The sequence below is a fragment of the Rhinoderma darwinii genome, unplaced genomic scaffold, assembly GCF_050947455.1.
Source record: "Rhinoderma darwinii isolate aRhiDar2 unplaced genomic scaffold, aRhiDar2.hap1 Scaffold_4358, whole genome shotgun sequence".
NCBI lineage: Eukaryota > Metazoa > Chordata > Amphibia > Anura > Rhinodermatidae > Rhinoderma > Rhinoderma darwinii.
In genome coordinates this window covers 34,016-49,632 of record NW_027463849.1, presented here as the reverse complement: position 1 = coordinate 49,632, position 15,617 = coordinate 34,016, and the positions used below count along the sequence as shown (strand labels likewise).

At 48.9% G+C, this 15,617-nt stretch overlaps 2 non-coding genes and 2 pseudogenes across 2 annotated transcripts; all 4 read left to right on the top strand.

Annotated features, from left to right (window-relative positions):
• Positions 1-749: 749 nt before the first annotated feature.
• Positions 750-940, top strand: LOC142713767 (U2 spliceosomal RNA). The gene has a single exon (XR_012870175.1). It is a non-coding gene; the product is annotated as a U2 spliceosomal RNA (small nuclear RNA).
• Positions 941-7,611: 6,671 nt separating this feature from the next.
• Positions 7,612-7,811, top strand: LOC142713759 (U2 spliceosomal RNA). Its single transcript, XR_012870172.1, has one exon. It is a non-coding gene; the product is annotated as a U2 spliceosomal RNA (small nuclear RNA).
• Positions 7,812-9,223: 1,412 nt separating this feature from the next.
• Positions 9,224-9,325, top strand: LOC142713760 (U2 spliceosomal RNA; annotated as a pseudogene).
• A 5,549-nt stretch (positions 9,326-14,874) lies between these two features.
• On the top strand, positions 14,875-15,048 carry LOC142713750 (U2 spliceosomal RNA; annotated as a pseudogene).
• Positions 15,049-15,617: the final 569 nt, after the last annotated feature.

The following is a 15,617-nucleotide window of genomic DNA, read 5'->3' as shown; positions in this document are numbered from 1 at the left end:
AATTTGGATTTGTTACTATGTTACCTGGAAGAATAACAAACTGTGCAAGGATGGAGGTTGTAGGAGCAAAGAGAAGTTGTCTGTAAAGTTGGTGGATGCCTATTTTCCATTTTGCAGTCCCTTGTCTCCCTCTTGTGGCCTCCTGGAGGCAAATAAATGTGCAAAAAAAAGACAGCCTGGCGGCCGGCTGTTGCAGTGTTGCCCTCTCAGGCAACACTGAGTGACTGACTGAGCCGCACCGTCTTATATAAAGTTCAGACGGAACTTTGCACGTGTCATAGTGGAGCCCTCAGGATTCCAGAGCCAGCTTTCTGACATCATAATGGGGCCTGCCTCAGAGATAAAAGCCTGGGCCCAGGCAGTGTTGGTCAGTGCTGCTCAGCAGGCAGCACTGGACTGGACTGGACTGGATTACAGCTGATACAAGGTGTGAAGGAACAAGGGGTGGCTGTGGGCATGCACTTGCTGCCGCTGCCAGTGTTTATCTGCATGGCAGGAGGGCATTTGGGCGTTGCCAGGAAGGCGTTTTTATGTAGATTCCTCCTCTTTCAGCACTGCATTGTGGTGCAAGCAAAAGAAGCAAATCCTGTGTAGCTTCCTCTCCGGCCTTTATTCACCTCCCGCTTAGTAGCTGTAAATGTGTGTGAGCCTGCAGGGCCCCATGGAATTGCCTAGAAGTAGGCTGAATCGCTGCAAGGGGTGAACAGCAGTATGGGACAGGCTCGGTCAACGGCCGGCCCATTCGGGTTATCGCTTCTCGGCCTTTTGGCTAAGATCAAGTGTAGTATCTGTTCTTATCAGTTTAATATCTGATACGTCCCCTATCTGGGGACCATATATTAAATGGATTTTTAGAACAGGGAGATGGAAATAGAGCTTGCTCTGTCCACTCCACGCATTGACCTGGTATTGCAGTATTTCCAGGACCGGTGCACCCTTCCCTTATGTGTTGACTAAAATCAGATTCCAAAAGTGCTATTTGTGTTTGCTATTGTTTTTGTCTTTCTGATGGGATCTCCCCTTTTAATCCCATTATTTCAACACCTGTTGGACAATGCATTTGTACAGTCATGTGTGATAATGAGCTCATTTATTAAATGCAATTAATTAATACATTGCCACCTCTTGTTGTGTGTGTGTGTGTGTGTGTGTGTGTGTGTGTGTGTGTGTGTGTGTGTGTGTGTGTGTGTGTGTGTGTCTTCTGTGTTTCTGTGTTTCCGGCATTTCACATTGGAACAGCTCATTCACCTTCCTTGTCTTCTCTCCGCCCTCCCTTTTAGGTAGGTTAAAGAGCTGCACCTGAGCCAGCCACTGATTGATTGATGCAGCACCACAGTCAAATAGTGGAGTGGAGTAGGGGGAACAGCAAACAGCCATTAAAGCAGCCCGCCCGCCACAATGGACCTACCTGTGTACACTAGATGGATGTGATGGAATGTACTGTCGTCCCTACATTTCCAAGAAGAAGTAAGAATTGCAGTTGCAACAAACCCTTGCTTGCCTACAAAGAGAGCAGCAATTTGGATTTGTTACTATGTTACCTGGAAGAATAACAAACTGTGCAAGGATGGAGGTTGTAGGAGCAAAGAGAAGTTGTCTGTAAAGTTGGTGGATGCCTATTTTCCATTTTGCAGTCCCTTGTCTCCCTCTTGTGGCCTCCTGGAGGCAAATAAATGTGCAAAAAAAAGACAGCCTGGCGGCCGGCTGTTGCAGTGTTGCCCTCTCAGGCAACACTGAGTGACTGACTGAGCCGCACCGTCTTATATAAAGTTCAGACGGAACTTTGCACGTGTCATAGTGGAGCCCTCAGGATTCCAGAGCCAGCTTTCTGACATCATAATGGGGCCTGCCTCAGAGATAAAAGCCTGGGCCCAGGCAGTGTTGGTCAGTGCTGCTCAGCAGGCAGCACTGGACTGGACTGGACTGGATTACAGCTGATACAAGGTGTGAAGGAACAAGGGGTGGCTGTGGGCATGCACTTGCTGCCGCTGCCAGTGTTTATCTGCATGGCAGGAGGGCATTTGGGCGTTGCCAGGAAGGCGTTTTTATGTAGATTCCTCCTCTTTCAGCACTGCATTGTGGTGCAAGCAAAAGAAGCAAATCCTGTGTAGCTTCCTCTCCGGCCTTTATTCACCTCCCGCTTAGTAGCTGTAAATGTGTGTGAGCCTGCAGGGCCCCATGGAATTGCCTAGAAGTAGGCTGAATCGCTGCAAGGGGTGAACAGCAGTATGGGACAGGCTCGGTCAACGGCCGGCCCATTCGGGTTATCGCTTCTCGGCCTTTTGGCTAAGACCAAGTGTATTTATACAGGAGGTTTTTAGTCAGAAGGTGCTCAGGTACCCTCTCTCTCGGCCTCGGGGGATCGTCCAGGTTCGCCTGGACTTCACCCCCGTGCTGCTATTTGGGAGAGAGGCTTAGTCCTGAGCAACGAGTTGCGATCCCCCCCCAGCCCTTTGGTAAGTCTCAGGACCCCATAGGGCGCAGCAATTGCTGTGCGGTTCGGCCTGGCCACGGAAATGGCAGGCGAGCCTGATGCGGTGCCGGTGTATGCCCGGCTAAGGAACTCTGCCCGATTTATCGTGGCAGAGGGTGGAGGCGGTCCACGTGGCGTAAAGTTCTTGGTCCACAAGATCTTGGAAGAACTACTGGCGGTCCACAAGAATGAGATTCTGGCTATCCAGGACTACCCGAAACGAGGAATTTTCGACGTCACCTTTATGGGAGAAGGAATCCTCCGTGATGCCATGGACCGAGCTGAGAGGAGAAAAGGTGAACTCGTGGTAGCGGGAGTCCAGGTAGTAGAACATGCCTTCGAAATTACGAAACTCGTGGTGATTAAAATGTACTCCCCATATGTGAAGGATATGGAAGTGGCAGCATTCTTAGCTGCCTACTTCAAGAATGTCAAACTGTTGGGGAGAGTTATGAACGAGTGTGGAGTGTGGACCGTCAAGTGGAAGTTTTTAGTAACATTGATAAAGGACCCCTCCACCCAGGAAACGAGATTACCACCGGCTCGTTTTAAAATTGGAAATGTGAATGGCGACCTCTATTTTTCAGGGATGCCAAACTTCTGCAGGGCCTGCGGTACTTATGGACATACCAGTTTTAACTGCGATGTCACCTGTAGAAACTGTGGAAGCAAAGAGCACAATATGAGAGAGTGCTCACAAGAGAAAAAATGTAATTTTTGCCAAAAAACTGGTCATTTGTACTATTCTTGTCCCCATAGGTACCGAGGCGAAGAAAATGAGCAACCCGAGGCGCCCCCACGTGCTCCACCAGCGGACCAGTCCCACCCCCGGGGAGAGGAGCATGCCGGGGCCGCGAAGGAGCAGCGAGGCACCTGGGCTTCAGTGGTGCGGAGTAATGGAGCCAAAGCAGGTGCCTCGCAGCCAGCAACCTCTGAGGAAAGGAAGGAGCCCAGCGCCAATGACAAAAGGCAAGCTAAGCGGAAGGCGGAAAAGGAGCAGGCCACCAATGATACTGTGGCATCCCAGAGGGCTGGTTGTCCAGTGGGTGCCGGGCCTGCTCCTGTACCTGGGTCTCAGGAGTCTGACTCTGAGCAGGAGAACTGGGTAGCGGTGGGTCCCCGAAAAAAGGGAAAACAGGAGCGTGCTGGTAGGAGGGAATCAGGGGAGGAGCAGATGGACACATACGTGAAGAAAAGTGAGGCTCCTCCTAGGACCACCTCCTCGCCTGACCTGGTGAGGAGGGTGGGCACTGTTCCCTCCCAGATACCGGACACCCCGCCGTGTGCGCAACCTCCCCCTCTAAGACGGCGTCAACAGAGCCTGGGGGGAGAGGCGGGGCCCTTGGGGGACCCACCCGAAATGGACCTACGTGGTCACCCAGTGGAGACCCAGGTGACGCTAAGCGAGAGTGGGCTCCCCTTGTACGAGATAAGAGTTGCTGGCACGGCTCTCAGTGAAGGTAGTTCCTCTCCCTTTTCGTCCCTCTTTGCAGGCGATTCGGACGAGGGTGGGGATATGAGCGCAAACGAGAATTCTGGTAATGCTGGTGGAGGAAATGTCTGATTTTAAGTTCCACGAATATTTATTATTTTAAAATCAAGACGTTATTTTAATCTCCACAATGTCTGAAGTAAAGGGAATCTCCCTCAACGTGAGGGGCGCCAAGTCCAAAGTTAGAAGGGTTGCTCTCTTCAGCTTTTTAGCTGGCCTGGCAGCCTCTGTTTTTTTCCTGCAGGAGTGCGGCATTCCCCATACGATGAAGTACCATAAATACCAAGAGGATTGGAAGTATGGTCCATCAGTCTGGTCTGGATCTAACGAGTCCAGATCAGCAGGGGTCGCCATTCTTTTTAAGGGAAACGTTTTAATCGATTTTATCCAAGAGATTCTTCCAGGACGTATTTTATTGGTTAAGGCTTTTATTGACGGTGTGAAATGGCAGTTTTTAAATTTTTACGGCTCACCAGACAAAAATGAAAGAGCAGAAATGTTAGCGATTTTACCTCTTTTTATTAACACGACTGAGCCTTTTATCCTCGCAGGTGATTTTAATTGTATCCTGAGAGGGGAACGCCGGCTTACCAGCGCTACAAGCAGAAACTATGACAAGACCTCTGGACTGCTCAAAGATATGGTGGGTGATTTTAAGTTAAAAGACGTTTATAAAGAATGTAACAGGAGCAGTCCAGAGGAAGCCGGCGTTACCTGGAGCAACGCCACCTGTAGCTCCAGGATAGATTTTATATTTTGTAATGAGAATCTACTGCCTTTTAAATGTGAAGTTTTAACCAATGTGTTTTCTGATCACAAGCTTTTATCATTTTATGTAAAGCGTGATTTTAATAACGTTATTAGTAAAAAGTCCTGGAAGTTAAATGTTTCCCTTTTAGATGATCCACAGGTTTTTACAGATTTTATTGAATTTTACAAAGAGAGTAGGCGGGTGAGAGACACACGGGCTCCCATCACTGAATGGTGGGAGAAAATGAAAAGAAAAATAAAAGAATTTTTTATTAAAAAAAGTGTGGCAAAAGCCAGAGAGAAGCAAGCTTTTTTTAAAATCCTCAACACCCGCCTACAGACCCTGTACAAGATGAGAGAGCATGAGATAGATGTAAAAGACGACATCACCAACTTAAAAAAAGAGATAGCTCAGTGCCTGGAGCAGAAAGGCAAAGAAATTATTTTTCGTTCTAGGATACAACACGTGGAAGAGAACGAGACCTGCTCCAGGTACTTTTTTAAGAAAATGAACAATAAAAAAGCTATTCTTAAAAATATTGATGGGGTGTCGGATGTACAGGGTCTTTTAAGTAAAGTTCATGAGTTTTATACTGACCTTTTTAATGTGAAAACTGTGGATCGTGATTTTATGCGTGACTCGCTGAAGGAGATTACCACTGTTTTAGACCCTGTCTCCCAGAATTTTTTATTGCAGGAACTGTCGGAGCAGGAGATTTTAGAGACAGTGAAGAGTTTTAAAGCAGGTAAAGTTCCTGGCCCGGACGGTATACCCAGCGAGTTTTATGTCAAATTTTATGATATTTTAAAAGATGATCTCTTAAACCTTTTTACCGAAGTCTTTCATTCCAAGATGCTGCCTAAGTCCTGGCGGAAGGGTGAGGTCTCCTTGCTATACAAAAAAGGTGACATCGCAGTTTTAGAGAATTGGAGACCAATAACCCTTCTGAATAGTGACTACAAAATAATGGCAAAACTATGTGCAAACCGTTTAAAAGCCATAGTACCCCACATCATACACTCTAACCAGGTGTGTGGGGTGCCAGGCCGCAGCATCTGGGATAATATTAATTTAATAAAAGATGCGATTGAAGACACAAAATCTAGAAACGGAAAATTAGCCATTTTATCCATAGATTTTCAAAAAGCTTTCGACCGAGTATCGCACTTTTATCTTTTTAAGGTTTTAGAGCGGATGGGTATACCTGAAGGTTTTTTACTATCTATTAAAGCCTTTTATAAAGATTGCACAAGCAAAATTTTAGTAAATGGTTTTAAGACACAGGACGTTCTTTTAAACTCTGGGGTGAAGCAGGGGTGTCCCTTGTCCCCACTGCTTTTCATATGTGCACTAGAGCCTCTGCTATGCGCAATACGCCGTGATAAACAAATACGTGGAGTCCCCCTGCCAGGGGGAGGCGGCATAGAGGCTAAAGCAGTGGGGTACATGGATGATGTGGCGATACTTTGTAGGGACACCCTCTCGCTTCAGAAAGCCCTAAAACAAATTGAGTTTTATTGCTGTGCTTCCGGTTTTAGAATAAATTTCAGCAAAAGTAATATTTTAAGAATAGGAAGCATGGTTTTTAGAGACGTACCCGTTCCTGTGTCAGATACTATTAAAGTTTTAGGTATCTCCTTCAGTGAGCACGACAATGGTTTTATAAGTTGGGACATGGTGGCGCAGAAGGTAAACAATAAAATTTGTATGTGGAATATGAGGAAACTCACCATGGAGGGAAAAATTTTAATCATAAAAATGGTCATTTTACCCCTTCTTTTATATACAAGCATGGTGTTCCCTCCCCCAACAGTTTTATTACGAAAAATAACAAAAGCATGTTTTACCTTCTTTTGGAGTTCCAGGATGGAGAAATTGAAACGAGAAACGGTAATAAAGTCCAAACCAAAGGGTGGCAAAGATTTTCCTGATTTTAATAGGTTTCTTTTAATTAAGTTCTTTAGTTTCTGTTTTAATTCCCTTTTTAAAGAGCACTATTGGTCTTACTTTTTACGTTTTAATACTGGGTTTTTTATGCGGAGGTTTGGTTGGTTTAACATAATTTTATCCTCACCATACGCTTTTAAATTACCAGCAAACTACGTAATTTTAGAAAAAATAGTGGCTCTCTTCAATTTAAAAGGGAAGACCGTGAATGAACTTAAGAATAGCAAAAAACTAATAAAAGACCTGAGAGAGAGCGAGACGGTCAGCAATGTAGAGAATTTTAATACGCAACGATGTGCTTTTATTTTCAAAATGATTAATGTGTTTTATCTTTTTAATGCACAGATGGACCTGGCCTGGAGCTGCGTTCATCAATGTCTTCCATGCCGGGCATTCCAGTACAGAAGAGGATTCGCGAGGTCTGCCGTCTGCCCGAGGGAAGGCTGCCAGGCCGAGGAAACTATAAGACATATTTTTTGGACATGTGACTTTGCAAAACAATTTTGGAAAAAAATATTCCCTCTTTTGGTGAAGATGGCAGACCTAAAGGACTTAAACTATGAAGATATTTTATATGGACTTTTTGGATGCCCAACCGCGAGTCAGAAGATAATTGCATGGAAGACGATGAACTGCGCCAAAGAAGCTCTATGGAAGGCCAGGAACATCCTCCTTTTTAAGCACGACGTTTTATCGGTTGATGATGTTTTAGGTCTTTGTTTTAGTGAGATGTATATTTATTTTTTATTAGACAAAAAAAGGAATGCCACCCTTCTAAATAAATGGTTTGTGACTGACTGGAACTCCAAATAAATAAAGATTTGCCCCATGTCCCTCTACATAAATTTTATGAAAATTTGATTTTACTATTGTTACAATGTAAAAATTATTTGTATGTATCTGTGTAACTAAAATGTGTTTTATTGTAAAATTGAAATTTTTATAAATAAATCATTGACACCCCCGCGAGGGGGTAGCCAACTGAAAAAAAAAAATCTGTTCTTATCAGTTTAATATCTGATACGTCCCCTATCTGGGGACCATATATTAAATGGATTTTTAGAACAGGGAGATGGAAATAGAGCTTGCTCTGTCCACTCCACGCATTGACCTGGTATTGCAGTATTTCCAGGACCGGTGCACCCTTCCCTTATGTGTTGACTAAAATCAGATTCCAAAAGTGCTATTTGTGTTTGCTATTGTTTTTGTCTTTCTGATGGGATCTCCCCTTTTAATCCCATTATTTCAACACCTGTTGGACAATGCATTTGTACAGTCATGTGTGATAATGAGCTCATTTATTAAATGCAATTAATTAATACATTGCCACCTCTTGTTGTGTGTGTGTGTGTGTGTGTGTGTGTGTGTGTGTGTGTGTGTGTGTGTGTGTGTGTGTGTGTGTGTGTGTGTGTGTGTGTGTGTGTGTGTGTGTGTGTGTGTGTGTGTGTGTGTGTGTGTGTGTGTGTGTGTGTGTGTGTGTGTGTGTGTGTGTCTTCTGTGTTTCTGTGTTTCCGGCATTTCACATTGGAACAGCTCATTCACCTTCCTTGTCTTCTCTCCGCCCTCCCTTTTAGGTAGGTTAAAGAGCTGCACCTGAGCCAGCCACTGATTGATTGATGCAGCACCACAGTCAAATAGTGGAGTGGAGTAGGGGGAACAGCAAACAGCCATTAAAGCAGCCCGCCCGCCACAATGGACCTACCTGTGTACACTAGATGGATGTGATGGAATGTACTGTCGTCCCTACATTTCCAAGAAGAAGTAAGAATTGCAGTTGCAACAAACCCTTGCTTGCCTACAAAGAGAGCAGCAATTTGGATTTGTTACTATGTTACCTGGAAGAATAACAAACTGTGCAAGGATGGAGGTTGTAGGAGCAAAGAGAAGTTGTCTGTAAAGTTGGTGGATGCCTATTTTCCATTTTGCAGTCCCTTGTCTCCCTCTTGTGGCCTCCTGGAGGCAAATAAATGTGCAAAAAAAAGACAGCCTGGCGGCCGGCTGTTGCAGTGTTGCCCTCTCAGGCAACACTGAGTGACTGACTGAGCCGCACCGTCTTATATAAAGTTCAGACGGAACTTTGCACGTGTCATAGTGGAGCCCTCAGGATTCCAGAGCCAGCTTTCTGACATCATAATGGGGCCTGCCTCAGAGATAAAAGCCTGGGCCCAGGCAGTGTTGGTCAGTGCTGCTCAGCAGGCAGCACTGGACTGGACTGGACTGGATTACAGCTGATACAAGGTGTGAAGGAACAAGGGGTGGCTGTGGGCATGCACTTGCTGCCGCTGCCAGTGTTTATCTGCATGGCAGGAGGGCATTTGGGCGTTGCCAGGAAGGCGTTTTTATGTAGATTCCTCCTCTTTCAGCACTGCATTGTGGTGCAAGCAAAAGAAGCAAATCCTGTGTAGCTTCCTCTCCGGCCTTTATTCACCTCCCGCTTAGTAGCTGTAAATGTGTGTGAGCCTGCAGGGCCCCATGGAATTGCCTAGAAGTAGGCTGAATCGCTGCAAGGGGTGAACAGCAGTATGGGACAGGCTCGGTCAACGGCCGGCCCATTCGGGTTATCGCTTCTCGGCCTTTTGGCTAAGATCAAGTGTAGTATCTGTTCTTATCAGTCCTTGTAAGGATAGATAGCTCGGAGAACCACTGGGGGCTATAAACACTAGCTTAGCGATCCAAGAGCGTTCCAGACGAAGCCGGCGACGAACTGCGGAGAAGAACCAGCGAAGACGACGATCCAGAAGGGAGAAGCCGCCATCGAGGAAGAAGCTCCGGGAGATCGCTGCCGGGAAGAAGAAGGAGAACTTCGGAGAAGAGCCGCTGCTGAAGGGGATCTTCGAAGAAGCTCGGCCGCAGAAGAAGAAGCTCGACGAGGAACCGCTGCGGAAGAAATTTCGTGGAAGAACCTCGGCCAGCAAGGAGAAGATTTGCATAGCTCCGCCCCCTTCGGGAAAGAGCTATCGAAGATCCTCCCCAAGCGACAGGAACAGCTGGAAGAAGCCATGGCCTCAACCAGCAACCCTGCCACCCGGAAGGAGAAGGCTGATGGACCAGGAGAGCAGACCCAGGCCAGGACATCTCCTCCTGAAGCCTCCTCAAGCCAACAGGCCACCAGGAAGCCGAACCAGGCTGCTCCAACCCTGGAGCCCTGGATGAAGCAGACGGTGGCCCTGAAGCTGAAGGAGGTGGACGGGAGAGTGCCGGACATGACGGAAGAAGTGTTCTGCCAGAAGATGCTCCTGGACCAGGGCTTCGCTAAGCCGGAGACCATCAGCATCCAGGCCTTCATGACCGGGATGTTCTTCGTGACCTTCGCTTCGATCAACATCTGCAGAAGGTACTGGGAGATGGTGAAAGCGGCGAGGCCTGAATCCCCTTTCTCTCGCTTTGTGGGCAACTGCCCTGTCCAAAGAGAGGAAAGGCGGGTGACGGTCTCAATGCGGAACCCACACACCCCCGGCAAAGACATCACCACGCTCCTGAAGCGGTTCTGCACAGTGGTGAGGGAACCCACCCACATCCTGAACGGACTCGGCTTCTGGACTGGCAAGTGGTCGGTAATCGTCCGACTGAACAAGGATTCGAGCGCGGAAGACGGCCTCCAGCACCTGCCCCAGTCATTCTCGCTGGGCAACTCCTACGGCCTCATCTACTACCCGGACATGCCGCAGATCTGCAGGAGATGCAGCAAGAAGGGTCATTCGGTGAAGGACTGCAAGGAGGACGCCTGCAAGAACTGCCGGGTAACAGGACACGAGACCAAAGACTGCCCGAAACGGACAATGTGCAACCTCTGCGGACAAGCAGCCCACTCCTACAAGGACTGCCCGAAGAGGGATCGATCCTGGGCAACTGTAGCGGCGAAAGCTCCGGCCAGAGGGAACCCCGCCCCAGCCAGAGCTCCAGCGGCGCAGAAGACCGGGAATAAGAAGGATGGTAAGAAGACGACAGTCCCTCCCCCCACTCTCCCGGCCCTCCCTCGCCCTACCCCTCCCACCCTCCCTCGCCCAGCCCTCCCCACCCCCCCGTCCCCAACCCCTGTCACCCCCACTGAGGCTCTCACCTTCTCCTACCCACCCATCTCAGTGGTCCTGTCACCTGCACCTCTCCCAACCCAGCCTCCCTTCTCCCCAGCTCCAGCAGCACTAACATCTTCCCCTCCAGCTGCTGGAGTCCTCTCCCTGGAGGATTTTCCCCCTCTTGTCTCCTCAGGCGCCATCCAGAGGAAGAGAAAGGTGAGGGACAGCCCAGCGGCTGAGTCCTCAAAGCGACAAGTCGTGGAAATCTGCGAAGATTCCCTTGCGCAGCAGGAGGAAATGGAGCAGATGGTGGAGGAACTCGTGTCTGAACCTGAGGTCATCGACTTCACAACAGACATCCAGGTGGCTACAATCCTGGAACAATTTCTGTCAGAGGGCCTGCTGGATCTTTCGGACCCGCCAGGCGAGGAGGATCCGCCCGACCGGACTGGTAACTAAGGTGTATCGTTTGCACTAACCTTCTTTATTCTCCCCCATGGCTGCTAAACTTAACATCTTTAGCCTCAATGTGAGGAGTGTTAGAGATAGGACTAGATGTCAGATGGTGCTAACTTTTCTTTCCAAGCAGTCGAGTGATGTATTTATGCTGCAGGAATGTACTCTCCCCTCTTCCAGGTCATACCATCATCTGGCCAGGCAGTGGACCCATGGCCCGTCCTACTGGTCTGGTGGGGGCGACTGTAAGTCTGCAGGGGTTGCCATCCTGATTAGGGGAAGCGTATTTACTGTTGACTCTGTCCAGGAGCTCGCCTGCGGCCGCTTGTTGGTCGTAGACGGTTCCTGGGCAGGAGAGCCGATTAGGCTCATCAACGTGTACGCTCCCCCTATGAAGGCTGAGCGCCTGGAACTATTCCAGACCCTGCGGACCCAGCTCGCCACCACTAGGGCAGTGGTGATGGCCGGGGACTTCAACTGCCCCATCGAAGAGGATGGACGAAGTTCCGGCACTTCAATCAAACTGGATGTCAGTTCCAAACTGCTTATCGAGATGGTAACCGAAGCATCCTTGCAGGACGTTGTGGGCTCCATGGGGATCGGCTCTGTGAACTATTCATGGAGCCGACCCGATGGCTCACTTCGTTCTCGGATTGACTTTGTGTTCACCTCCCGGGCAGTCAAGCAGCATGGGCACTCCATGGTCCCCTGCTTCTTCTCTGACCACAGGGCCATTCTCTTCCAGGGTGCCATCGGCCACGGTTTTCCTCCCGGCCCTGGCTCCTGGAAGCTGAATTGTGCCCTGCTGGAAAGAGAGGAGGTACTGGCGGAACTTAGAGACGCCTATATTGTTTGGAGGAATGATAAAGTTTTCTTTGACAAAACCTGTGACTGGTGGGAATATGTTAAAGTTGAATTTCGTTGTTTCTTTCAGGCAAAAAGTCGTCAACAGGCGTGTGAGAGGAAGAGAGACTTCAGAGAGATGCAGCGTCAGCTGCGATCCCTGCAAGACCTCCTTCAATGCGGCTGGGACGTCAGGAAGGAGCTGGAGGAAGCCAAAAAGGGCCTGAAAAGGCACTTTGAGGAGGAATCCAAGCGAATTGTCTTTCGTTCCAAGGTGGAGAACCTGGAGAAGGGTGAGAAATGTAACTCGTTCTTTTTCAGGAAACTCCATGCCGGCCACACGCCCCTGAAGGAACTCCGAGATGAGACCGGAAACATGCATTCTGGGAAGAAGGAGGTGATGGGAGTCGTCACAGACTACTACCGAAGCCTCTACTCCCGGAAAACCACTGACCCCGAAGCCGCCGATAAATTCCTGTCAGGTATCACTAATCATCTTGATCCTGCAGGTACGGAGGCTATGGACGTACCCCTGACGGTGGAGGAACTGCTCTCTGCCGCTAAATCCTTCAGACCCGGCAGGACCCCGGGCAGTGATGGTCTCCCAGCAGAGCTCTATGTAGCGCTGGGGGACTTGATCTGTCCGGACCTGCTGGAGCTCTATGAGGAGATGGTGGTGGAGGGTAGAATGCCACCGTCCTTGAGAGAAGGCATGATCACGATCTTGTATAAGCGGAAGGGGGAGAGATGTGACCTGAAAAACTGGCGTCCCATCTCTCTCCTGAACGTGGACTACAAGATCCTCGCCAAAGTATTGACCAACAGACTGAAGGTTGTCATCGGACGGATCATCGGATCGGACCAAACCTGCGGCATTCCTGGCCGTAGGGTGGCCGACAGTCTTGCCCTGGTGAGGGACACGGTGCATTACATGCAAAGCCGCCGTACACACGCGGCCCTGGTCAGTCTGGATCAGGAGAAGGCTTTTGACCGGGTCTCTCACGAATTCATGGGTAAGGCTCTGCGTAGGCTGCGGCTTGGCAGGTTGTTCTGTTTGTATGTTAACCTGATGTATTGCGACATTTACAGCTCGGTGCTGGTGAACGGCTGGAAGACTGACCCCTTTCCTGTATCGTCTGGGGTTAGACAAGGCTGTCCTCTTTCACCTCTCCTTTTTGTTTGTGTTATAGAGCTCTTCGCAGAGGCTATCCGGCAGAATGGAGAGATCAGAGGGATCACCGCACCAGGTCCAGGACACTTCGAGGTCAAATGCTCGCTGTACATGGACGACGTGACCGTCTTCTGCACTGACCAGAGTTCGGTGACTGCACTCGTCCAGACCTGCGAGGAGTTCGGACGCGCTTCAGGGGCAAAAGTCAACTGCGGGAAGTCGGAAGCCATGCTCTTCGGAAAGTGGTACCTGCCTTCTCCTGCCTCCTTCCCTTTTACTATCAAGCCGGACTTCATCAAAATTCTGGGAGTCTGGTTCGGTAAGGAAGGTGCAGCCCTAAAGTCGTGGGAAGAACGCTTGGCCAAAGTCAACCAAAGGATCGGACTGTGGAGCCTCAGACAACTCACTATTGAGGGCAAAGCAATGGTCCTGCGTAACGAAGTCTTGCCTGTGCTACAATACACTGCACAGGCATGGCCCCCTCTTGCAACGGTCTCGAGGGCCATTACCAGGACTGTGTTTCACTTCATCTGGGGCTCGAAAATGGACAGAGTAAAGCGGACTGTTATGTACAAGGAGCCCCGCAAAGGTGGGAAGGGTATACCCGACATTCCCACTCTGCTGCGGATCGCTTTTGCATGTGACTGTGTTCGTAGGACTCTGAGGACAGCAAACGGCTCTGCGGGCAAGGCCATGTCCCGCTACTTCCTCCTTCCCCTCTGGCGAGGTTTTGGCTGGGACAAGTGGGACAGCTCCTTCCCTTACAACTGGCACGCTCCCTGGTTCTACGGAGATGTTGTCCGGTTTGTGAGGGAGCATCAACTGGAGGGTCTTAAGCCCGACTTGTGGAAACCTAAGACGATCCACAAGCACATCAGAGCAAAGGACTCACTGGAGTTCGTTCCAGGGCTTCATGCCGACACGTTGGAGACTGTTTGGACTAACGTGTCATCTGGCAGGTTGACCAACGGGCACAAGGACATTTCATGGATGGCCATCCAGGGAGGACTGCCTCTTAGGTCATTCATGCATGCCCGCAACCTGTGCAAGACCCGGTACTGCCCCAGGTGCCCCTTCACGGAGGAAACATCTTTGCACATTTTCTGGCAGTGCCCCTTTGCACAGGGTCTGTTGAAAGCCTTGGAACATGAACTCAAGGACTCAGTACCCAGGAACAGACTGTCGTACCGCTCGGTACTTTATGGACTATTTCCTGGGAATACCACGGATGGAGCAATCCAGGAAGCCTGGCGCCTTATGAACTGCTTTAAGGACGCTATATGGTTTGCCAGAAACCGTCTGATTTTGCGGAGAGAGAGTGTGTCCGTCCAGGACTGCCGCAGGCTGATCCACAGCCTGCTCAGAGACTATTCCACCTGGGACAGCCCGGACGTCGATGAGGAAGAGGACTGATACTCCCCTTCCCCCCACTCTCCCTTCTTGTGTGTTGTCTTTCAATAAAGCTTCGGGCCTGTGATTTCCCCCTTCCCTATCCCCTCCTACCCACTCCCCTATCCCATCACTTGTCTGTAATGCTTTGTTGTTTGGCTTTAGTGAATGCAAGAATGTTAGTGTAGCATGTGGTGTAATGTATAGCATAGGCTAGCCTGTACTGTGTATTATACTGTCATGTTATGTTTGACGACTGTTATTATTTATTATTTGCTGCTTCATGGCTTGCGCTGCGTCGCAGTAATGTTTGTATGATGACGATTGATTGTCAATAAAGCATTTTTCAATCAAAAATCTGTTCTTATCAGTTTAATATCTGATACGTCCCCTATCTGGGGACCATATATTAAATGGATTTTTAGAACAGGGAGATGGAAATAGAGCTTGCTCTGTCCACTCCACGCATTGACCTGGTATTGCAGTATTTCCAGGACCGGTGCACCCTTCCCTTATGTGTTGACTAAAATCAGATTCCAAAAGTGCTATTTGTGTTTGCTATTGTTTTTGTCTTTCTGATGGGATCTCCCCTTTTAATCCCATTATTTCAACACCTGTTGGACAATGCATTTGTACAGTCATGTGTGATAATGAGCTCATTTATTAAATGCAATTAATTAATACATTGCCACCTCTTGTTGTGTGTGTGTGTGTGTGTGTGTGTGTGTGTGTGTGTGTGTGTGTGTGTGTGTGTGTGTGTGTGTGTGTGTGTGTGTGTGTGTGTGTGTGTGTGTGTGTGTGTGTGTGTGTGTGTGTGTGTGTGTGTGTGTCTTCTGTGTTTCTGTGTTTCCGGCATTTCACATTGGAACAGCTCATTCACCTTCCTTGTCTTCTCTCCGCCCTCCCTTTTAGGTAGGTTAAAGAGCTGCACCTGAGCCAGCCACTGATTGATTGATGCAGCACCACAGTCAAATAGTGGAGTGGAGTAGGGGGAACAGCAAACAGCCATTAAAGCAGCCCGCCCGCCACAATGGACCTACCTGTGTACACTAGATGGATGTGATGGAATGTACTGTCGT